The following is a 26933-nucleotide window of genomic DNA, read 5'->3' on the forward strand; positions in this document are numbered from 1 at the left end:
GCTCTTGATAGAATACACACACACACACGGCTTCCCTCTCTTTGTGCTCTGCGCTGTGAGTGTTGATATAATGAGTCCCTTTTGTACAGGGCCGTGCACAGACATTTTGAGGGGCAATGGCCCAAAACAAAAAAAAGGTGCACTGGGGGGTGGGTGCTTGTTAATACAAATTATAATGTTGTTACAAATATACAAATTAAAAGAGAAGACAGCACACTCTGTAAAAATTTCAGACTTTATTGTAGATGTTTTGATAAGAGTGGGCTCACCCTCACTCTCTGAGTCTGCTTCATCCTCATCTTCAATTAAAGTAGGGGAGAATGGGGTAAGTTGAACCACCCCCTTTATCTTGGCAACTGTACACATTTACTGTATTGTGACCATGTATTTTTGAACCACCGCTCATTTCTGCCAGACTGTGAAAAGGAGAAACACATGGGGGGGGTGGAAGGCACCCATTTACTTTAAAAACTACTGTTTTTGGCTTGTCAAATTAAAATTTTAACATATAGATTTAATGGTTGTTACACCAAAGCAAATTTATGCAGGTCTAAAAATATTTATGATATATATAGGTTATTTAGCAACATATAAAACCATGCAAATCATTTAGCTAAATATTAGCTTGAACTGGTTAGCAACAGTAGTTTTCCAAAATGGCAGCTATGGGGCAAAGTGAGACAAATGCTGTGGGGTAAATCAAGTCAGCATTTTAACTTACCCTACTATAAGGCACTGGAGTTAAGTTAAATCTCTGAATTATAAACTGGTATTTTAATGTGATATTACTGGTTTAGTTTATCATATATAAGTATTTTGCAGTTTATTTGATAGGGACAGTGTACAAGTGCACCAAATCCTTCTGATAAGAACCAGAAAATGCTTTTCATCACATTATAATCAGATATATCTTTCCACCTGTAGTCACTAATGGCCAATAAACTCTGTGTGTTTAGTCTGTTTTTAGGAAGGATACAACTTTAGTGTTCAACATATTGTTTCAGAGATGCAAACAATTAAATATTGAAATTTATACTTCATTTGGTTAGTTTTATGTTGTTAAAGTTAACTTCATGAAAAGAAATGTGACTGTTTGTAAAAGGAAATTATTAAATTAGTTTTTAAATTATTTTTTATTTCACATGGGTTTGAATAAGATTTGGTCAGATGGTCATTTTACACCCAGATTGTGCATCTTACCCACTGACTCGACTCGGGTCAACTTAACCCTAACCTGGGGTAAACTGAGCCATGGGAACATCTTTTTTAAAAGAAGCCATATTTTTAGAACCCTTTGTCATAGATACATTCTGATAATTTTAAATGATAGGAATACTTTCATTAGGATAGGATAGGGATAGGATATTTCATTATACTTCTGCATCATTTTAACTTGCCTGAAAATGGCTAATCTTACCCCACTCTCCCCTATAAGTATTAGACATTTAATTTAATATTTTACAGCATAAATCTGTTTATATACTAATAAACAACTCATTTAGAACATTTATATTATTTTTTAACTATTTATTGGCCTACTATTAAGATGGTTTTAATAAAATGTGTTATAGATTACTAGTAAGACCGTGAATATTTTGTTGTTATCACTTTTATAAGACCGAGAGCAAATCATTACCAACAGAAATACAAAAACAAACTACCAAATTACTAATTCAGCGAATCATCCACTAACTGTAATGTGGATTGTAATGCATCTACTAGTTAGTGCAACTGTGGTCTCCACTCTCCAGAGAGCAGCACACAGATTGTGAGTGATGCTGCGGAGCGGCGGGAAAACGGAGCGGATTAGTGGAATCAGCGGATCTTTAGTGGAGCGGTAACAGAATGCTAGAGTGATGGGGGGATTGGTGAGAGGGGCACCTCAGCCGATGAGGGCAAAGGGGCAGTGGCTCTAGCCACCAGGCCACCCCCCGTGCACAGCCTTGCTTTTGTAAGCCAATTAGCTTACAAACTTCTAAATAGTACAGATTTATTTCAAATGATTAAAAGCAGTCTTGAGACTGCATGTTATAGAGAGTTTATATTTACACACCTGACTGATCAACACATTCTCACTCCCAACTTGTCACATTTTTGATGCTAAATTGGGCCCTTTTATGAAATATAAACTTGCACCGAATTTTTTTTTATACAGGCTACTGATCACATTTTTTTGGCATTTTGACAGTTGGCATGAACTGAACAAATCACCTACTTTTTTTTATCTTATTGTGAACGATCCATCCATTGACAATAGTTTTTATTTAAAGAACTAGAGTTTAAACCAGCTGATAAAAGCATGACAAATCCATTTTTATTAAGTTATATTGTTATATTAAAATAACTATTAAAATAAGAGTTATATAAAAAATTGTCTTTAATCTTTCAAGCTGTTTAATGGCACTAAGTGGGTGTTGCAGTGCTTCAGTCCAAAATAAGTGAAATAACACCCCTCCGTAAAAAAAGGTGTCTTACATGGCACCAGGGGTGTGAACAAAGTCCTCCTTTAGCGAATCGATGCATTTTTGTAAGAAAAATAACCTGTTTCACTCTGGTGTGTCACAATACAGATGATTCGTAATTTGACGATTTTTGAGGCTCCTCTAATATGTAGAAGAAAAATAAACTTGACTTGAACCGAATTGACAAATGTTTTAAGAGGTGGCACATTTGTGGGTGGTTTATCTCTTCCAACATTTGTTCTAGCCCATCGCTCTTTTTTTCATAACTATTTTTGTGCTTGTGTGTCTCAGCACAGAGTAATGTGTTGTTCTGTCTGGCGAGTCGCCCCGTTTAGTGAGCCCCAGTGAAAGCACCACTTAAGGAATGAATGAATTCATTGTTTCGTTGCGATGGGGTGAAGGAAGGAGGAAAGTGGTCTGTTTTAAAAGAGAGAATACTGAGCAGATAAGAACAGAAAAAGAGATGTCTACATGGATGGAAGTAGACAAAGTGTCATTCACCTAACTACTTTTGAGGGGACACCAGTGACAGTCCTGGCTGACTTGGTGGCCAACAGAAGATAAGACAAAAATTTATTTTCCCCCCAAAGTATTGTATTTTTATCCAGAACAAAGTGTAGTTAAATGAAATGGATAGGCAAGTACATTATACAGCAGTCCAGAGATTATGAGGGGGAAAAATGCAACATATAACAAAACCTGTATATATTAGAACTGATTGTAAAAAGAATCAGAAATACATTACCTAAATGGAAATCAGAGAAAAAAAAAATCTTGCAGTTTTAATTATCTCCATTTTCATATTTAAAGAATTTAAGCTATAAATCTTAGTGTTACAAAAATGCTTCAAAATGTTTTTTTAATGGTTCTTGCTTTGAATATATTAGATTTCTAAAATAATTACTATGTGTTTCTGATTTTCTGAAACATGGACTTTCTAAACAAAATATATAAACAAAGTTAGATTCAAAGTTTGAAGTTTAATACTTGTTTGCCTAGAATTATGCAACCTAATCATACTTTATTTATTTATTTATTTGTATGTAATGTGAATTCAAAATCCACTTTGCTGAAAACTCATGATATACATCAGCAAAATGGATGTGCAAGAACAGAGAGATGGGTGTGGTATGTAATCTCATACGTAAATGGAAAAAAGAGATAAATAGGGAGAGAGAAACTACTTCGAAAAATGGAGAGATCGTGAAACAGCAAGAAGCAGAAAGATGCAGAGATGAAGATACTGGGTGGGAAAGATGGGTCAAATTCATAATGAGAGGAATGCTAATAAAAATAAAAATGAGTTCTACTGACTGGAATCCTTGTGTCAATAAGACCCAAGAGAAATAGGTGTGACACTGCTAAGCAAAAGGAGGAGCTACAGGCACATAATGTGTAGAGCATGAACTTATGTCCTACAGGAATTGCATGTGTGTGTGTGTGGGGTGGGGGGGAGACAGATTGTGGGTGTGGTTGAGTGGGAGGGGCAGAAGGAGAGAAGGAAGATTGTAAGAGAAAGACATGCATGTGAGACGAGAGGAGATGGGGAAAGTGAAGGAAATTATGGGGAGAACAAGACTTGACAATTCATACCAATCATAGCCATATTAATTAGAAATTTTCAACACTGTTCCAACATATCCTCCCTATGATGTACATAAATTCAATACACAGGTTTGGGAGTGGTAATATATTCCAATCAGATTGATATTTTGAGTGGCTTGTTTGTTAATCTATCACAGCAGGGATGCTGTAAACTGAGCCAGTTGCTGCCTGTGTTATCATTTGTTCCATATGCAGCAGTGATGCTGATATGAGAGAAACAGTCACAAATAGGAAGGATAAAACTGGATGAAATAACTGGGATGTGAGAGATGGGAACACTTAGTTGGATGAAAAACAGGAGTGAACGGGAAACAGAGAATGAAGGAAAGAGGGTAGGATGATGACAGCCCCTGGCTCCGCTCCATTGCTGACGAAAGCTGCTTAGATTTTCAGTTGCCATGGGTGACCAGCTGGAGCAGCCAGAGGAGAGGAGCAGAGAGAAAGAGAGGGAGGGCGGAGGCTAGGGAGGGAGGAACAGCAGAGAGAGAGAGAAAGAGGGAGTGCTTAAAAAAGAGCAATAGACAGGAGGGAGGAACGAGAGTGGAGACGGAGATAGATACACATTGCTAGCAAAAATATAAAGAGAAAAGGTATTTTATTTATTCTCATTAGAGTTGTATTTTCATTCATCTGAGCGTGAGATTACAAAGAGGGGAAGTGTGAAGGTAGACTGAGACATCAAGACGAAGGTGAAGAGACACTGCAGTGGAGCTGGAATATGGATGCACAGTCTGAGAGCTGTGAACCACCGCCATGTGACCCTCTGCCTCCAGGTAAAATCAGAAAAGCCTTCAAAACTATTCAGCAAGCGGAAACCTGGGAGCAGCGTCGCTAGCATCTTCTCCATACGTGGGAAAGGAGATGAAGGCCCTAAATCACCACTATCAATGAGCAAAACCCTGGATGGGTTAAATGAACCTACTGCCCAGAAGCAGAGGCAGAGCAGGTGGATCTTGATCAGGAGGATGTGAGTCAACAGGACGATGCTCCAATTGAGGAGTTCACAGGTGGGAACATGAATTCAGAAACTACTCCTACGCGGCACCTCCATCTCTTCCCTCACCTCAGCTAAGTCTCTGAGCTTCCTCAATATGCTTCGCAAAGGCAGACGGGGACTGATGGGAGAACGGCAGACTCAGACTGAGTCTCAGAGGTCCGGGCGGCAACGGAAGGGCCTAAAGGAATTGTTTGGTACAGTGCGCTGGCGTGGTAAAGAGAAAGAGGATGAGGAGGAGGGTGAACCTGGCCCTCCCCTTCTTGCTTCCCGCTCCAACAGCTTTGAGATTATAAAGGAGAGTCTCACACTGACACCTGGGCCTCCACCTCGCTCTGTGGAGGAGACAGAGGAAAAGCCTCAGCTTCTTACACCACAAGAAGGCCCTACGTCATCTGTGGACTCTGCAAAGGTGAGCGGGTCAACCAAACCTCCAGCAAATGAACGCTTGAGCACACTGCTTGGAGATATCTCATCAATTTTAAGCTTTGATTCACTAACAGCATGTGGAGATATTGTAGCAGACGTCGAGCGGGCAGGAATGGGTCAAAGCTAGCAGTCGAATGGAGGGAGCACCTAGCACATTGAGAGTGGATAATTCTGAGAAGACTTCATCTTCTACGACTTCTACCAGATCAAAGCCTAGCCCTTCTCCTACTCTAAGCCCAACCATCTCCTTCAAACCCTCCCCTACTTTAGCAACCAAACCCACCCCTTCACCTACCACCACCAAACCTATTCCCAGCCCTTTGACAAAACCTCCAGTTACCGCAACATCCTCTCCAGTGACCAAAATGTCACCATCTATGCTTACTGACCCTATTATCCCTACTCCAACGTCCCAGCCCTTTCACCAAAACCCACCCCTACACCATCAGCTATGCCTAAAACCCAACCTACCCCAACACCAACACCTATCCCAATTCCTCAACCACGGCAACTGCAACAACTACTCCAATTATCCAACCTACCCCAACTGCTACATCTTTCTCCATTACACAGCCTACCCCAATCCCTATATCAAGCCCCACAACCAAATCTACCACTTCCCCAGCTAAACCTACCCTGTCCCCGAAATCTAGCCCTGAAATCAAACCAGACACAATATCTAGCTCACAACTGCCCCAATGGCCAGACATATTCCTCCTCTACACCTATTCCTCCATCCATCTCAGCCCCTACTTCCGAAACATCCCCCTCACCCACAAATTAGTTCTATCCCTGAAATTCCTGCTGTTACTAAAACTGAACCTGTCCCAACCCCTGTAACTAAACCTACCCAAGCCCCAACCCCTGCTACAAAACCCACTCCAATCGTTACCCATGAATCCAAACATACTGTGTCTACCTCTGCAGCCAAATACATCCCTTATCCTCCAATCTTTTGGTAAACTATCCCCTGCCCCTGCACCAACACCAAGACCAAAACTTGTAACAACATTTGGATTGTCGACAAGCCGAAACACTGCTCCTATTGCTAAGCTTGAGATAAAACAACCCACAGGACAAACTTTAAAAATCTAGCACCCAAACTGGCCCAACATCTGTAAGGAAAGCCTCCATCTCTGAACCGACTGTTCCTATTGCTAAATCTCCATCTGCTGTTGCTCCTATTCTTACCTCTTCCTCTGTCACCAAAAAATCACCCACAGTTACCTCCTGCACCTCAAGTTCCTGTCCTGAAGTCTCCTCCTGGTATTTCTCCATCATTCATTTCTTCAAAAAGAGCGGATTGATGACACCAGGATAGATTTAAGGGAGGGACCTAGTAAGACAAGAAGGAATTGACGATAGAGACTTAGTGGCTACTCAAGGCATCAGCAAGGCAGTGAAAAGGGGCCCCGCAGCGAAAGCCTACAACTCTGAGTAAGATCCCTGTTAGCGGTGGAGGTAGACCTCCTAAGCTGCATCATCGAGATTCCCAGCCCAATGGAGATGAAGACCACTCAAATCTACCAACACCAGTACATGAAGAGGAGAGCCCATTCACTCTCTCACGGGGAAAGCAGCAGCAAGGAGGCCCTCAGTGATGTCTCCAATGTAGATTATTTTTTTTTTTTTTTTTTTTTTTTTTTTTTTTTTTTAAATCGGGGGCTGTCACCCAACCCTCTCCCACAGCCAAGATGACGTTCTTGATGGAAAACTTGGTCTCCAGAGATCATCACGTCCTGTAGCTGGTGCCACAAGCTTAACCCGGGAATCCAAGATTCCAATCAAACACGGATCTACTGCAACCTACCATTCTGTACAGGGTAGGGCAGAAGCCACACGTTCAAAGAATACCGGTGTGTCCAAAATGCCTGTTCGTCGGACCAGCAATAAGCCTGCACCAACAGCTACAGATGCCGTCACACGAAAATAACTGAAATAATAATTCTGTCTATGACAAAGTCCTGAAACATTCCACTGGCAACAGTTTTCTCAAGATTTACTTTTTGATATTTGATCAGGCATCACTGCGCCTTTTTGCAGCAAAAATCTTTACAGGAACAACTGGATTTTTATCGTTATTTGAACTAATTTACACACTGGTGTCAACCACACAATTCTTTTATCAGCTGGGTGTTTTTTATTCATATCACTCTTGAACAGACTGATGCTGTGGATTAAACTCTGTGTGCAACCAGGAACAGACAGCACACCCAATGGCCCTGTCTAAGTGATCTCCATGGCAAATAAACGTGCAAATTAAATGGCAGGCACTAAAGCACAAGAGCCGTCACCTGGGAATCCAAAGCCATGTAGACCTTCTCTGAAGAAACAAGCATGTATCCGTCTATTATCTCCAGCATTGTAATAGTCAATAATGGTATTTTGTGGTAATTAAAAGCTTCAGAAGAAGAAACAAGCAATCCAACACAGAGTCTGGTGGTTTTCACCCCAGGTCTACAACACCAGAGGAGCCCAGTATCATCACAAAGGTGCTTTTTCTTATCATCCTGCCTGCAACAGAGAAAAAAAAATGTTACAGAGCAATGGGGGATCTTTGTAGACTTTGTTACTTGGCCTTCTTTTTTTAGAATTTTGTGTCTGGTGGTCTTTTCCAATTTTTTATTTTTTTTTCAAGTGTACTTCGTGGATCAATGTTAGTCTTTTTCGAACTCCCTAATGTTGTATGCAAACAAATCTCTTACCTGTACAGATCATGCCAAGACAGGATATTCCACAGTATCTTTTGAATGTATGTAGCAGAACGCATGCCCTACTTTTTCAACAAGATGAGCCATCTCACTCCTTTTCCTCTCCCCACCGATGTCCTTTTCTGAGTTTTTTTTTTTTTAAACACTTGGGGTAATTCACACAGTGCCTGTCAGCTGTAGTAACAAATGTGTAACATGTCATCATGAAACCATGAGGCATATGGATCTCTGGAACTCTGGAATTTTTTTTCTGCCTGCACTTGAACATTATGTGAGGCTGCGTTAAAGAAGGCTAAAGACAGTAGAGGTGATGTTTCACAGGCAGGTGTTATAGGTAAGCTAAGACTTTCATGGATGACAGTGGTGTTATTTGGATGGATTATTTTTTATTTTTTATTATTATATTTTTAAGTTGCCATCACATGTACATGTTTAATAGAGGACTATTTTTGTGTGTATGCGTGTGTGTGTATATGAATGAGTGGGTGTGATTATCTTAAATGTCACAATGTTTCCTATTTAATCAATAAATGTAACTTATACCTAGAATGGTTTCAATGTCATGCAGGGTGCTAATGGTTTTATGGCAATGGATTGCATAGGAACAGAATTAGGTTGTAAGAGATTGGCTGTGCCGTACATTGTCCTCTGTAGTGACATTATGTAACTGTGTTACTCTTTGGTTCGAGAAGTGGAACCCTACAGAGCGCTCCACTATAAAGACCAAGCCTCCCACCACTGCTAGCCCCCCACCCCCCAGGTTCCTCTGCAGTGCCATGCAGTTGGGCTTGAAAACCACTGACCTAACTAGCAAAACCTCATGAATGGCAGGTATGCCTGGTCAGGGAGCTGTAAGCTAAGATACTATAGAATTCCGGCCACACAACCATACCAGCTTCTGCATGACCCCCCCCAAATGACAAAACATTTCTAATGGTTATGTGTATAATTGGACGAGTGAGGACACAGATATTTGCATGCAGGAGGGTCTCTGGAAGCATCATCAACCTTTATAAAATATAACTGATGAATGAATGAAGGGCTAAAATAGGGGAAACAGTGGTGCACAGAGAGAGAATAAAGATAGAGGAGGGATTGTAGTAGAGATGGACATGAGAACAAGAAAGGGAGGACAGAAAAAAGACAGCCTTTTCAGTTCCATCACAGCGGGGTTTTTTGTGGTTTGGTGGTGACAATAGCAAGAAATGCTAAAAAGCAGTGCCACAATGATTCTCGCTTCTCTCACGTTCCTCCATTTTCAGCATGTTTTTACAATATAGTATAATAACAATACAGCCATTTTAACTCCTAGCATTGTATTCAAGTTAACAGTAAATGATGCTTATAGGGACAGAGATTTAGGCAATGTTATCCATCACGGGATGAACGAAGGTAGAGGGGGTTGCAGTTTTCCCATAAGGAATAAGAAAAACAAAGCATGGATATTTATAGACAAAACTCCTCATAGAGACAGTACAAAACAAGGCTCTGTTGTCCAAATCAGAGCCCAGGGCAGTGGGACGGTCTGTTTTTAACTTGAAAACACGAGGACTTCTCCACTTCACAGGGTGATTAGCCAAAGAGCAGCTCACTGTTAATGGAAACCATCCCTTGCTTATGGATCTGCCACCCCCCTGGGGTCTGAAGATCATTAAAGCTCTACGCCAGTAACTCGTGTGCTGCATGTGCTGCATCAAACACTGCCAAATGGTCCTGACTGTGAAAAATGATAATGATGATGATCACATAGCCTTAATTACAAAAATTTGAAGTGAATCTTCAAAGCCTAAAAATGTCAAATGCAGCCTGCAGTCTGATCTAGGGTGGCAAAAAAAATGAATAAGATTGAACAGTGCAGGGAGACGTGCAAAACAGATAAATCCTGCATGAGGGTCCTATTTTGAGCCCTAGTTACACAGCATTGTCTAAATCGAATGGAACTAAATGCCGCATGCTAATGTAGCCAAGCAAGACTGTACCAGAGTTGATCCTCCCCTCAAGTCATATTCACAATTACACGTGCAGACAACCAAACAACTGTTTAATGCAGCAGGGTGATGGTCACACACGAATAGGATTAAAAAGCAATTTAATATAATCTGCATATGTTTAGTTTATGTGCATCCAAACATGAGTTTAACACTATAATCTCTTTGAGAGATTTGTTTTAAAACATGAAACTCTGAAAAATGTCTGAAAGCATCAGGGCATAAAGGAAATGCAACATCAGGAGATTTGAAACTATGGTTCCTGATAATAAATACCCTTCGGCTCATATTTCCTTCTATATACAGAACAAAGGCGCCATTATGACCAGGATGGATTGTCATAAACTCTCATGATACTTGAAAAAACCGGTCGTGAACAACTGAATGCCTGTGTCTTATTCCCTATCGGTGTATTATAACACCCCCGTGAAAAGATGTTCTCTGTTAGGAGAGGTTTGGCTAATTATCCATGCTCCACTGAAAAAAAAAACATATCGCTATGGCAACCTCACCTAGGTCAGCCAATAGGGGGGCCGTGAAGAGGAGGGGTGTGGGTCCGAGGAGGGCAAGGAGTTTCTGAAAATGCACTCTCACATTACACACGTAACAATGTTATCTGTCCATAATGTTAAAATGAACTATAGTATGTAGCATGGTGTATGAAAATATGGAGAATGTGTGACAGATGGGCTTTATTGAACATTCTGGCTGAAATTAATTAATTGAATCATGCTTGATCACATGTTTCTGGGTAAATGGGAGGTGAGAGGTGAGCTGGCCTGTATGTCTCATTTTGCAGCCATGTTCTGTAGTTTATTCATATAATAAACTATATATAAACAAACTTAAAGCCAATGTTATCTATCAATTTTTCGCAATACAGACAAATGAAAAAAAAATTGCTTTACGCGTACATATGATTTATTATGTTCCCACATTTTAATGAGATTAGTCAAAAACATGCTTACAATAAAAATACTGCTTTTTTTATAAAAAACAATGAATGGTTTAAAAAAATACTGATTTAAAACACTGAATATAAATACATTTTATATAAGTACTTATATTATGGTGAATCTATATAACGCGTTTTGCTGTGCTTATCCTGTAGTGTACTGTTTTGTTTACTGAATGAAAGCTGAGAAAAAACATCATCGCAGTGATCTACTGACTGGCAAACTAAAACTTACTTCCTTTCGCAGCCTAAAATGTTGGTGAAGATTTTGGAAGTATTTGCCAGAAAAAGATGCCCTGTGATTTAACTGATGAATGATGCAAGACAATTTGGTCTTTAAAGATCAGTGGTTCTTAAGTGGTATGACCGCATGGAAAAAAAAAAAGCAATACAAAATAAAAATGTAAACTACTCCTAAAACTGCACATCATTGGATTGTAAAAAAAAATAGGCGTAAAAATGTTAAAACAGGACGGGAAAAAAACACTCCCGTATCATTTCTTATTGGACGTCAAGGGGACTGTGTATCTGAAAATCTGGTTCCTGAGCTAAAACCACTAAGAACTAGACAAGGGTTTTGCTCTCAGATAGCACATTTGCATTCATTTTTCCTAATACAAACAACGGCATTTCTCTTGACCTCAATATTCACATAATTTTCTGTATTATTATTAAACTCTAAATTAATTATAGTGATTCCTACATAAAAAAAAAATGATCAGATACACAATAAGTTCAGACATTGCATATAGATTGGTTCAGTGGCAACAAAACTAAAACTTTTAACATCTTATACTTTCAAAATTAAGGGTCAAAAATGAGATTCCTTGCAGTGAAAAAATTTTCTGTAATCATTTCAATATCATTGAAATTAAAACCCTCTGCTGGTCATTTGCAGTACAACAAACACATCAAGAAATCAATGATTCTAATCAAAAACACTTATGAAAAATACGCATTTTGTGCTAATTATTAAGAGCCTCCTCTATTAAAGATGGCATCTTATGTGACACAGGTGTCAGTTATAACATTCTGTCAGGCTGAAACACAAATTCAGCTCGTCTTTGGTGGCAAAACTTCTTCCTTCTGGAATGTTCCTGAGAGCATCAGGGAGACACAATTGGTCGATACAAAATAACCACAGTCTGTTTAACATTCATTCTTACAAGTCTTGATAACTAAAATTATATAGCTATTCTCATCAGATATTGACAAATTTAAGGCAACCTGGTAAATGAGGGTATAATATAAATTGTGCACAATGGGGTCAATTACAACAACAACAAAAAAAAAAAACATTATGTGAAAAAACGTTAATAAATTCATGTTAAGTACTGTTGGATATTAAAAAACAGTTACTGAACAATACCCTGCTGTTTGTTAGAGTCTTGTATGGCACACAAGGAAACACTTTGTTTTCATTTTAAAATCACAAACAGTTCATCTTTGAGGTAATATTCAGTCTTCATTAGGAGTTGGCACGGTTTTGTGAAATGTGAAAGACCAGTGACTGATTTTTCTTATTTACAGCTGTTCCAAGTTTCACCCCAGAAGTGAACAACAACAGGCTGGAATAATTCAAGAGTTGGTACTTTTGAAGTCTGAAAGCTGCCTCTGTAAACTCAGGACAGGATGGCAGTGGGGGTAAAGCATCAGTTTTTCCAAACTAGATCATGGATGACTTCAAAAGGTACAGTCGATGCTCTCATCACAATCAGTACTTATAAAAAGAGAATCTCAACAGTATAACCTTTCAGAACAGTGGACATGGGAAAATGAGCCCCATTATCAGGCCGATCTGAAGTGCGAAGGTCACTTTGGGCTTGTGTTAAATGTCGTTTGTTAAATGTCTCACACCAGGAAATGCGTATATCCCTCCGCTCCAGAGATGATAACATCCATCCAGATTCTCATGGCCTCTGGGGAAGGAGCCACCATGTAATAAACCAAACCCGTTCATCGGTCTTTCACGCTAAAACGTCAGGGGAGGGTTTGGGCTCTGATGTGCAACATAAGGAAACATGATCTAATGGAAGGAAAATACTGATCAATTGTAACATTTTGCACCCTTTTCATAAAATCAGTATAGATATGTGATATTAGGTGGGACCGAAAGGTCTCCAGCTGCAACTTACCTTGTGTGCGTTTCTTTAGTGTGGTCGTAATAGACTTCTTCAAATGGCTTGGAAATAGATAACACCCTTCATTTTAGTCTCTGTTTATCTGGAAGAAAAATAAAACTAGTCATGCTGTTTTTTTGTTTTTTTTTTAAAAAGAGCAGGTGGTTTAACCTTTTATTACCTGTATTATTAATATATTATAATAATGAAATTTAACAAAAGGTTAAACTAAATATTTTATACCATTTTTATAAAGTATCCACATATAACCGGTAAAATAAAAGTGGGTGTGAACAGAAAAGCATTGTGTAATAAATCTGGTTTGATTTGCAGGTCCAGTGCTGGGACTTAGCCTTTGTCTCCTGTGAGGCTGGTGAGGGGCACAGCTCAGTTTTGCCCCCTTGTGGTATAAAACTAGTTTTATTGGCAAATTTATTTTTGCTTAATAATAGTGTTTTTTAGTTCAAGTTTATATTTCACTGTTCCAAATTTCATTAAGGTGTTACTCACAAAAATAAATAAATAATTGATTAATTATTAAAACAAATATGTTAAACAAATATGTATTATATTATACTTTATTTTAAGGTGTTTTTTAGTATAAATGTGTAGTGTAAATAGACAAATAACTTCTGAGTAATATTAATTAACGTAGTTAGTACTGGGTAAGTTTAAATTTAATTTTATTGTAATTAAGGGGGGGCATAATTTTACTGACATTACTATAGTAAGTACATGTAACATTTATAAAAACAGGCACTGTAAAAATAAATTGTTTACCAAACAGCTGAGATTCAGTAGTTTTGTAAAATGTTTTATATTCCAAAGGTTTGAAAGGTATAAAAAATCATTCTTTTTGCATGAAGACTTTAAAGCAAAAGCCGCACTACCAAAAAATACATGCTTTCAACATTTTCGAGTTTTTTTTAACCTCCATAAACTTTTGCCTGATTATCGTCTTATAAAGAAATGCAATTACAGTAAAGCATGTTTTGCAAACTGTTTAAATATACAAATGAGTGTGACAATCACCCATTTGATATTCCGTGGTAATTCACAGCACGCCACAGGCATTGAATAAGTCCTACTAAAAATTCAGTGTATTTACCAGCATACTATTGCCAGCGTCCTTCGATTGCGGTCAAAGACGAACCAGCGCTTCTTCCAGGTTGTGATTTTTCCCACCCATTTTGACCAAGAACCCCCTGCAGGTCTTCTCAGTGATGGACAGGTGAAAACAAGTCTCAGGATGGTGACCTGCTGCCCTCGTTGTGACCTCTCAGATCAAAGTGTCATCCTTTCTCACTGGGAGGTATCGTGTCCAACTGACGAGACTAGACACACAAAACAGCAAATATCTAATTAGGTCTTAAAAATAGTAAGTTGGGTCCTGTGTAAGTACACATGCATGCATGTTTGTAAAGAGTGAGAGAAGGAAATCTGCTTATTAATGTTTACAGATTAGATCAGAGGCAAGAGGATTGCATTGATTTATCAGTCACCCCTTATTTATAGACTATATTACTGGATCAAACTAAAATATCGCTTTCAGCTTTAATTTGTGATTAATGTTGTATAGTTTTTTTTTCCTCTCTTTGAGATTCTGTTATACTGCGCTTTGTTCATTTTATCTCTTATTATTATTACTACTACTATTTAAATAATATTTGAATTTTATTGTAAAAAAAAAAAAAAATTCTTAACAACCATCTGACAATGATTGACATGTCAAAAAGTTAAGGCAGCGGCTATTTGCACTAAAGTGTAAATAGAGATAGAGGCTATTTACAATAAATGCAAATAGCAATTAGTAATGTTATGTACACTAAGTGAAAATAGGCATATTTTCCTTAGCGATAGAAGAAAAAACTTGTTCTTGAAGAAAGCACAGATTATGTGGAAATAGACAAACATCACTTGTGAGCTTTTATGATGCATCAGTATTTTATAATTAAATTAAATAAAAAAAATTGTTTTAAAAAAAGTAGGTTTTGAAGTTTAGCAGTACAAATATTAGAATTGAAAATTGTTATATTAGTAATATTTATTTGCAGTTTAATTGTTTATTCCTCATCCGTGGCTGCCCTTAAAATAGAGTTTTTTTTTTGTGTAAATATGTGCATCCATAATAAGAGTTTTAATTGCATTAAATGCTTTAAGATGAATCTTCCTCGTCCTCCACTTTTTTGTCTCTATGTATCTCTGTTCTCCCTCTTTCACTTCAACTCTCGAAGTCTCTCAGAGCTTCACCCCTCTCTCTCCACTAGTTTCTGGTCGTCGGTTTGTCTCGTTCCTGCAGGGTCTCCTCTCCAATTCCTGCCCCATCCTTCTCCTGCTCGTCTTCAAGAGCCTGTCTGCGCAACTCCATATCTCGCTCCTGCAGAGAAGAAAAGAACAGATCCTGTGGTTTTCATGCATTCTGGATTTGTATATTGGTTTTTTTTTGTAATAATCATGCAGATTCAGAGAAACTGATGTACCCTGTGCTGTCCAGCAGTCTGTACACTTCTCACGCTTGAGGCTTCTCTTAGCATGGCGCATCCATCTCCCTCTGATCTTAGCCATGTTAGTCCTGTGCTGGCACTTGTACGGACCACACACACCACACCGTTCGAGGTCGAAGTACCAGTGTGTTTTTACATCTGATTTTCAGGTCTTAACCGGCTTTTAGTAGTATATTTATATAAAAACCAGCGGATTAAACACGCCTCAACCTCATTTAGGCAATGTGTTCCAAAGCTTCTTAAAGACTTCATTAGCTAACTTGGAGCGACTTATGAAATGCAATAAAAGGTTCCACAGACAGGGATGTGTCGGGGGCTATTACTTAAAGGACAGACCAATACTCCTGTCTATACAGCATCCTTATAAACAGTATATATATATATGTAAAACTCTATGCTCAAAGCACACAATACACGATACAGCCACACATTCTTACTCACCTTAATACCCAATTTTAATGGCAATATCATGCAGAAGTTTGTTTATAAAGCGTGCTTTAAAAGACCGGGCGTTTTACTGTTTATTAGTGACTTCTAAATTATTATTCTTATTCTACAGAAAAACACATCTTAGGTTCTATAGCCATGGACCAGCTAAATGCTATAAATACTAAAATGTAAAATAAAAACTTTGAAGGATCAGAACAGCCTAATCGTGATCCTGATCAAAGTCCTGCGTCTCACAGTTGAGTATGTTGTACATGAGTGAAAAGGCAGAAATGCTGGTCGACCAGGCTTTCTGTACTGTCCACCACCACTCTCTCTTGTGTGTCAAAAGCTGTGTCCGTTATCCATGTAGTGGAACGGCTCCAAGAAGACATTTGTTCTCAGAAACTGTGCTACATTACAGACATCTCACTCAGTCTATGCCTCTCGTCATTCAAAAACAGCTGGCCCTGCTGCAACGACACAATGGGGGGGGCGTCGCCTCTCTCCTCCCTCTCGCGGGCACCACGGATATAATGAAAAATAAATGTCTTCTAATAGATTTCTTACACGCCAAGGAATGTGGGTACTTTCTGAATACTACAGAAAATAGCCTGGCTACAAAACTTGGCTTTGGAATGTCAGGATTATAATTACACATATTATAATATATTTGTCACACAGAAAAGAGTTTGCTTTAAATTTCTCTGGTTACTGCCTTTTGGTTTAATGCAAAATAAATGGCAGCCTTGGGGAACAAAATTGACTTTTACAAACAAAATAAAAAATATAAATCTTAATTATTTCAGAGACAATTTTGACTAGTATATATAAGTTTAATAGAGTAGTGTGCTTAGTGTGATATACTATGTTTATTTTTGTAACTTGTTATGCAATAAAGTTCTCTCACCTCAGGAAAATGAACTATACTGTCCTGTCCCAGACTTATACTTTGCTTTAGACACACATCTTCATTGCACGGGCAAATGCGGTGGCGCCCGCTGTACATATAGCATTTCTCTTAGAGCAAAAAGAACTACAGCATTCAACGGTGTGAACGAAAATGAAATAAATATGACAGATTTCAGAATATTAGTATTTTATATGCTTAAAACTTGTAATTTTAGACCTGCAGAAATGATTAGTGTGATAGGATAAATCAGTGTTACCCTTGCAGCGGCGGCGGGGTGTCCAGCTTCACGGGAGAGGTTACGGACAGAGTGATGGGTGGGAGTACACTCCCACTAGTTAGAGCTTTGAGACAGTGGGCATATGGGGGCAGCAGGAATTAAAGAATATAGAGCAACAGAGGACTTTTTAACCACTCTCTTCCACATAAACAAACACTGCACCCTGAAATTTTTGATATAATTTAGATTTTGTAAGATGGTAATTTAAGACTTTGTCCTATGTGCCGTTTATTGTTGTCTGCCTCTTGGGAGACAGACTGCGATTAAGGGCAGATGTTTGAAGTCCCAGAGCTCTGCCTCTCTCTGTTAAGGGTACTCCCGCTGGTCACTCCACAGAACCCCCGCACCTCTTATCTGCCATTGCTCCGCCTCCTCTCATGCCCAGAGAGCGGAAAGGTGCTGGGAACTATCGAACAGGGGACAGATAAACATTTAGTCAGCTTTCCATAATATCAAATATCCCTTGTTGGGCAATGTACTGAACATAGTTTCATTCTTCTACTCATAGAATCGGTTTGTGTTAACCTCATCATGGCCCTAGGGGTTGAGAGGAAAAGCTTGGACCACCTGTCAGCTCAGAGTACTTCCTTTCCAGAGAGGCAAGGTCGTCCTGTCCTAAATAAGAGATGGACCGACAATACTTATTGCATAGAGACTATTCAGAAATTAACAAATCTTTCTGCACATGTACTGAGATTATGTAAGATCTATTGTGTCAAATTGTTGTGTCCCATTTTTTTTAACCTTAGGCTTACTAATAACCAAACAAAATGGTTAAAGATTTCTCCAAAAAACATTTTATTTTCAGTCTAATGTGTGTGGTTAGGGTCTTATAATACTTCTCACGGTCATATCCTTTATGGAGAGATTGTAGTATTATCGACTTATTTAAACTTTTGAGTCGACTCTCAGCATTCTGTGTAAATACTATCTGTACACCCTTACTGTGTCGGCCTAAAATGACGGGTGTTGCTCTTCTCTTCGTTTTCAAGCATTTACTCTTCCCTTCCTCAGACATGCTGCTCTGAGGAGGTGAAAGTCTGCAGTGACTGGCTTGCTTCAGGGTAATGCCAGCCTCTCCTTATTAATGTTATGGAGGACAGTTTTTATATTTTTTTGTATTATAAATATCTACGTTCTTTATCTGTGCATAGTCGATTTTTCTCATCTGTTCGACGAAACACTACACCTATGCCGACTAACGACAGATCTCTGATGTCTAAAAAACTACAATAACTGTCAAACTGCTTCCTTCAAAAGTGGCGAGGATTTGCTGAGCGAGGCTTGTGGTTGTGTCTCCTTTCTCTTCATGCTTCGACGGCTCGTCTTTTCCGAGATGCTGAAACTCCAAACTTCAAAAACGTCTTATTTTCTGTTCCCAAAGCTTCCGGGTCCTACCAGAAAAAGGCCAAAAACACTTTAGCATGATGGCACTAGATTACGAGTTTGTAAGTCAAGTCTTGGTGCAACTCCAAACTAAACTATACTGAACAATCCGCTAACAATTCCATATGATTGGCTTAACCGCTCGGAAAAGAGCGTCGCAAAAGGTCAGTTCTCAGGAAATCTTTGTATGTAAATACACAGAGAACGAAGGCCTACCAACAAGAAAAAAATGGCGGTATTTCCAAAGCGTATTTGCAGAGAGAAAAACACAACAGCAATCAGTTTGTGAGAGTCAGAACACAGATAGGTTGGTGGGTGCAGGGACGGGGAGACCCACAGTACTGACTGACCCCTGGATTAGCTGTACTCTGGACTGCTCCTTCCAGTAGCTTCAGGACAGGTGTCCAACTGGATTCTTCCTGCTCGAAAATCAGCTCAGCTAGCGCTCTCTACTTTAACTCTCTTCAGCCTCCAACAAAGGCTTGGTCCTACAGCACACAGGCACGATGCAGGGGACACGTGATGGATGCGGGATACATACAGAGCACACACAGTGGTGAGATGGGCACAAAACAGGACAGACAAAGTATAGAGAAAGTGCAAGTTTGGGGTTAGAGCAAGGAAAGAGGTAAACTGGAAAAAGGTAGGTAGACATGATGTCAGTGGGTGACATTCACTAATAATGGGAGTACATGTTTCCTTCCCCTGTCTAAATGTTTTCACACAAGGAACAGTTCCACCAAAAATTAAAATGTACTTACTCCTCAAGCCATCCAAGATGTAGATAATTTTGTTTCTGCATTGCAGATTTGGATAAATTTATCATTATATCACCTGCTCGCCAATTCTGGGGGAAGTTGTGGCCTAATGGTTAGAGAGTTTGACCCCTAACCCTAAGGTTGTGAGTTCGAGTCTCAGGCCGGCAATACCACGACTGAGGTGCCCTTGAGCAAGGCACCGAACCCCCAACTGCTCCCCAGGGCGCTGCAGGATAAATGGCTGCCCACTGCTCCGGTGTGTGTTCAGGGGTGTGTGTGTTCACTGCTGTGTGTGTGCCACTTTGGATGGGTTAAATGCAGAGCATGAATTCTTGAGTATGGGTCTCACCATACTTTTGCTGTATGTCACGTCACTTTCACTTAACTTTCAATGGTCTTCTGCAGCATTTTTGCATTCATAAGATGGGCTGGAGTCATGTGACATATTGTGATGTTTTTAGCAGCTGTTTGGACTCTCATTCTGACTGAGTACCCATTCACGCACCGAGGATCCTTTGATGAGCAAATGATGCAATGCTCATTTCTCCAAATATGTTCAGATTGAAGAAAACAAACTCATCTACACATTGGATGGCCTGAAGGTGACTACATTTTCCAGCCAAATTTGTATTTTTTGGGTGAACTATTACTTTATAAGGTCAAACTTGTTTGTAAATCATGGATAACTGTGTAGAAAACTTGTTCACATTTACATATAGTTAATGAAATGAGACCCTACTTGTTTGCCCTTTTTGGAGGCACTGAACTTGTGTCCTGAAGCATTTGATAAAACTACTCTTTGAATCATTTAAAGGCTGTACTATTACATTGCCACCTGATGTTTACCTGAGTTTTGATTTTTTTTTGAACATTTTTCTCCATGTTGGCCATGGTTTTTGTCATTTGAGCTGCTCCAGCATTTCTTTATCAACTCGCAGCTGAGCCACTTCTGCCTCCTGCTCCCCGTTCTAAACAGAAGCTCTCTCCACCTCCATATAATGACAGATTGAAATGTTTATTGACTTTAGCTTCATTGCACAACTAAAAACTACTGAAAAATTGTTGGTAATGTGAAATTTTGAACTTTTTAAAAAAATTGTAAAAAAAAATTAGAAAATGTGTCTTTTGACAACTACACTGAAATAATAAGGTTTGATTTTAAGTACTAAAATTACTGAAACTGACAAATAAAATAAATTAAAGCTATATAGAAAAAAATTTACAAAAAATCTTACAACCAAAATACTAAAACTTAAACTAAAATAAAAACTGATAATATAAAAATAAAGCCAATCCAAAACATTAATAAATACTATAGTAGTATATAATAATTAATACTCAAAATAATGTTGCAGAATAAATTATAGAAGTCAATCTATAAGAGTTATATTACTGGTCAAGATGAAGGCCATTTACATAAAATGCATTTCTCAGATGCTTTTAATCACAAGTCGGCTTGTGATTTCTGGGAATCCGAGCCCATGAGTTTGGCGTTGCTAAGTGCCACGCACTACGGTTTGGCCATACAGGATGCATCCTATACGTACCTCACTGTTTAAACACATAAGGCTTCTCATTCACAGAACACACACCTCTTGATAGACTCGTCCATCGGTGTGTCTAAATCTTTGATCTTCTGTTCAACTTCCTCAATGTTTGTTAAGCACCTGAAATTTCTCTCCTCTTCGATACGTGTCACTTCCTGTCTCAGCTGCATGTTTCAGACACCTGTGAAAAAGATACAGACGAAACAACAACAACAACAAATGGTTTCAGTCCTGGTTGATGACTGGGATGTTTGTTCGACCATACGTACCAATTTTAGAAATTTAGCTGAACTCCTGAAATCATTCATAAGTCTTCATATCATCACATCACGTGTCCTTGATTGATTCAACAGTTACAAACATTATCAATTACAAGTATGTAAATGATCTAATGTAGAAAAGATGGAGTAAACATTCAGAAATGCAGTCATTGAGACACTGACATGAAGTTAAACTCTAAAATGAATATCCAGCTCCTCATGACAGCTCTTAGGGATATGTAAACGTGGCCGGTTTCTGACGGCCACGAGGTTTACCAGTGACAGTGCAGAGGAAGGTAGCTGAGCAACAGATTCGAGACTACAGAGCCGCCACTGTCTGATAATAGCATCTAATCTTACATGCATTTGACATTTACCAGAAATATCCAAACAATGGATGGGGCCTGTGCATATGTTTAAAAGCAAACTGTGATTAACAATAGCAAATGAGTGTCAAATGAGAGTTTATTAGAGAAATATTGCGTAGTGAGAAAATTATATGCAGATCTGCATCTTTCCTTGCATTTACGTGTTTCTTTTCCAACAATTATTGTCATGGGTGTCTTGAGAACACAACATGCATAGCAAATCCACTGGGAATAGGGTCATTTCCTGTTCCTCTCCTCTTGCTGGAGAGGCAATAAATGCCCTTCTTCTCCTGAGCAAGTTTACTAAACTCAAACACACCATTATGTAATTACAGGCATTTCATTATTCAATGAAAAAAAAAAACACTTCCACAGACTCCAACGCCCCTCTTAAGCAGGAATTGACACCTTACGTGCTTTAAAATGCAGATATAATCTGTTTTAAAACTCACTTTCTGATGTCTGACGCGCAAAGACGTTGCAAGGTCAGCGTTTTAAAAGGTCAAAGTTCACTCTGCCTGTGCTGTTTAGAAACAGACATCAGTTAGGTTACTGTATAAAGACTCCAAGCATTCGCAAACTGTTTTTGCATACTTTAGATCCCTGAGGACTGCATACTTTCCACTGCATTATTAGTTTCTATCTGGGATATTGAGTACACAACTGCAGGACTGCTTTAGATTTGAACACATTGTAAATGATGGCTCTATATATAGTAAAAACAGCTATTAACTGTGGCAAGAAATAACGATGTAAAAAATTTGAGCTGAAATTAATAGTTAGAGTGATCTTATAAAGAAACCTGACTAATCAAAAGCTCCTATAAAAAATCATTACTGTATAGTAGGTTATAGATTTTTTTTATATTCTTTTATAATAATGAGCATTATCTAAATGCACAACAAATAAGATATTATAAGTATAATTTAAATATATAAATGTTAGTTTTACATTAATGAGAATTAGATCTAGATTTAGAATTAATCTAAATCTAATATAATCATTACAATATACTTAATGATCCCAGAATTAAATAAAGGAATTATAATTTATATTAATATACAAGTACAGTGTAGTGAAAAATCATGGCTTTTTTATTTTTTTATATTTTGTATTAAATAATTTATATTTTTAATGTATTCAGCATACATTAAATTTGGTACAACACATACTACAAATTATGTAATTATACCTTACACAATAATATATTATATATTCAATACAAAAATAATATATCATTTATTTGAATATATCAATCAGTAATATATCACTGACACACCAGAGAGGAACAATGTTGTTGGAATCACTTGCAAAATAATTTTTTTTTTAGCTGGTGAATTTTTTTTTTTTCTAAACTTATAATACACTTGCACTTATAATAATGCACTTATAATAAACAAGCTAATATAATTATCGTTGTGATTATCTTTACAGTCCAGAGTCTTGGTGTGAATGGGCCTTAATAGTAGATGCAACATGTTGGAAAATTAAAAGACCTTTTTTGCATTCAGGAAGATGTGAACAGAAAGATGCGGCGCGGTGTCTCACCTTGCTGCCGGAGGTGTGGAAGAGGGTTGAGGGGACTGAGCTCCGAAACAGACTGGTGGTGGGTGACTGGGGCCTGTTCTCCCTGTGTCCCGCTGAGTTCTGCGCTTGTCTCTGCGGTCAGGATCTCTCACGGCCCTTACCCAGAACCCGCTGTCACAGAGACACTGCTGCAGAGGTCTAAGAAACACTGAGTCGTCCATCGACACCTGCAGCTTTCTCCAGCTCTCGGTTGATCTTCTGCAGGTCCGATGCAGCTGAGACACCCGAGCGGTCTCTCCAGCCGGCCAACTTCAGACTGACCCAGCTCAGAGCACAGGCACACGATAGTCTCAAGACACGCTGGCGGTGTTCCTAGAGTGGAACGAAAAAGGATAAGCACGGACAATATGGAAATCAAAAAAATGAAAATGATTCTGCAAAATTAAATAATATGAAGTATTATGTCATTTGTAATCTGATATAATGCCAAATAGAATCATTTTATTCTAGTTTCAGGAACCCCTTTTTGGACACACTGTACTTGAGTACTAAACATTATAAACCAAACTGTCTGACATCAATAATCTAGAGTAATAATGTTTGAAATATTAGATTTTACATGGAACACCTTGTTTAGATTTGTATCCTAGATGCCTATTTAGCAGTGGGTTGTGGGATTTGGCCCTGTGGAATTGAACTAATTTAGCTGCACACAAACAAACACACACAAATACACTGCTCACAGCCCTCCGGTCAGATCAGATGGTTTGACTACAGATGCACTGCTTTAGCACAGTTATAATGTGATCTTTTAGAGGACACATTTTGCGTTCTCATCTAAGTGTAAGGCAAAAACTAATTTAAAGTGTGATTACAAGCTGGTTCATACACATTTAAGGTTTTGGTTTAGCTGTGAAATGGTAAGTTCATTAAGTCTGTAGCGCATGAAGTAATGTGGAATAATCCAGTGAACCTCAATTATAATGCTCTGCATAAAGACAAGGCACAGATTAAAGTCCTTCAGACACTTTCATGTCTCACCATCCGTCTCAAAGGAAGGAAAAACTGAAACCCAGTGAGCTGGATTCAAGCCTTAGAATTATAGGGATATTAAAGTTAAACAATACTTCACAAAATTAAGTCCCTTTACTCATTGATTCTATGAACGTAGGCATTTATTTTGATTTTATTATTTACATTATTTTATATTTTATATTTTATATTGTATAAAACATAAATGGGACAAGAAACTATGTAAAGCCCAATATATGATTTAAAAGAATAAATAATATAGTTAGTAAATTATAAAAGTAATATGATATATAAAAATATATATGTTTACTATATCAAGTAATAATTTATTTCTAATATGTTTTATATGACATAAAATACAAAAAATAAAAATAATACTAGTGATATGGGATTTTTAAGGAAATTCATTTAAAACATTGTAATGCTTTTAGAAACTAAATAAATGAAAGAATGAATAGATTGAAGAATTCTGAAGCATAAAATCTTTAGACTCAATAGTACAGAAGTTTCTCTAGGTGACTTACCAGTCTTTTCAATTCCTGTTCTCGTAGTATCTATTCTCTTTGTCTCTGATGGATAATCTCGGCGTGTATTCTTTTCAACTGAGAGACCTGATCACTGCCACTCCTCGGCCCCATGCCAGGGCCACAGGCCGCCTTTACCAAACGACAGCGTACTTTCTCCTTCGCCTAGATCCAAACACCTGGGGCAGAGCCCAATGAACAGAGGCTTGGCCGGCGAGAAAAACGGCTGGTTAAACGCTGGCTGTCCCGGTCACATCTGGAGGTTTTCTTCCAAGAACGGAAGGCTGCGGATGTGGGTTTGGTGGTTTGTCGGGGGTCGGCAAATAAAAGCACTGGGGCGTCTCCTCGATACAATCTGGGGCAAGAGCGAATCTGTCCCCCAGGACCATGCAGAGCGACGGTGGAGTATGCCTTTGGCGGAGTGAGTGACTGGGTCAACAGTGGCTCCCCATCTCGTGTTGGCAACTCTGCGGCCCAAGCGGAGGGCTGGAGGGCAATGCTGGCCAACCCCGCTTGGACATCGGCGAGGAGAAAGGAAGAGCCTCGGTCATGTAGGCGGACGAAGAGAAGTCTGACAAATAATAAAGGAGTGAGTGAGTTGGCAGTGTGTGGGGATGTCGGCCCTTCCGAAGGGGGGGCCAAAGCAACCGGTTGTCAATGCGAATGGTGTCGGGTGCGGGTTTGGGGTGGGGACTGGATTTAGCTGACGCGCTGAGTGGTGGGCGAGATGGTGGCATGCTTAAGCTGCTGGAGGGTGAATAAGGGGGCAGGGACTCGTATCGAAAGAGGTGGACTGTCATGTAGATAGGATGCTGCCGATGGGCGAACTGGGGAGGTGGTGCAAAGTGAGGTAACCCACAGTCTGCAGTAGCCTTTAAGCTGCCCTCCAGAGGCGGACTTCCTGCGCTGCAAGGTTTCCATTCAAACTCCTGGAGCTCTGCCTTGGAGCGTTGTGCCAAGAACACTGGATCTAGCCAATGTGCCAACATGGAATGATGACAACTTTGTTGTATCTGTTATTAAAAACAAAACAAAAGTTAATTTATGCCTGGGTGGCCACATTTTAAATCCGACACCCAAAGAAGGGTTGAAAACAGATTCGACATCAGTCATGCCCAAACTTCATTTGCACTTCGTTTCACATCTTTGAAACAACTAAATCAGTCTTTGCCTTACAAAAAAGTTAGGAAACAAACCTTGGAATCTCAGAACACCATGGAAAATGTTGATTTCCTCATGAAATGGCCCCGTTTGAAAGTTTAATATGCCAAAGTTTGGTTAGCAAATTACCACCCGCACACCCCCTACTCTGCCAATTTATCGATGATGAAAAAGGTTCCCCCTCCCCCCTCTGCTGACAGAGAGACACCACGTTACCTCTAGAACCAAAATGAACCATCTGACGGAGTGCAAATTTTTACGTGGTGCGACATTTCCTGCGGGAAAGGCCAGAGCAGGTATCCATGTTACCGGAAATAAGCAAGAGCTGAAAACATATCAAACCCCTCGAGTGTGATCTTCGTGTACTCATAGGACACATGAACAAACAGAACTGACATAATCTCACAAAAATAACAGAGAAAGAATACGAAGTTGTGGTCATGAGGTAATTTTATGGTTTTTGTTTTAACGTCAAGGGGTCGCAGGTGCTTAGCATGACAACAGATATAAAAAAGCTTTCTCAAACAAAAATCTCCGCACAACACAAATATGGGATGATTTGGGTTTAAGGAGGAAAAGAGTCCTATAAAAATGTAAGAAACCAAAGCCAGAATGGGGTGTGTACGGTCTGCACTAGAGCGGAGAACAGGTGACCAAGTCAGAACTCCTCCGGAACCCGAAGTGTGATTTGTGGGAGCAATGGTGGTCTCCGTCAGGGAACACACAAACAACATAGACAGTATGGGACACCTGTACTCCATAATGTTTAATCTCTTTTGGGTTGTAAAGCATTTCTAGTTTAAGTGGTTGACCTGGAGCCATATGGATGAGATTTCCGTTCTCATTTATTTACAAAGGGAACATGGACATTTTTACAGATGCGGGACCTGCATGGTGGTTAAGATGAATGTTGTATTAACTTAAAGTTTTGCAGCCAAACACAAAAGCCAACAGAAGAAAGAAAGAGAAAGAGAAAAGAAAGGAAG

At 39.0% G+C, this 26933-nt stretch overlaps 2 pseudogenes; one reads left to right on the forward strand and one right to left on the reverse strand.

Annotated features, from left to right (window-relative positions):
• The first annotated feature begins 4693 nt into the window (after positions 1-4693).
• On the forward strand, positions 4694-7728 carry LOC122144411 (annotated as a pseudogene).
• A 5249-nt stretch (positions 7729-12977) lies between these two features.
• Positions 12978-25775, reverse strand: LOC122144413 (annotated as a pseudogene).
• Positions 25776-26933: the final 1158 nt, after the last annotated feature.

This window comes from Cyprinus carpio, unplaced genomic scaffold (assembly GCF_018340385.1).
Source record: "Cyprinus carpio isolate SPL01 unplaced genomic scaffold, ASM1834038v1 S000006659, whole genome shotgun sequence".
In the NCBI taxonomy this organism is placed as follows: Eukaryota; Metazoa; Chordata; class Actinopteri; order Cypriniformes; family Cyprinidae; genus Cyprinus; species Cyprinus carpio.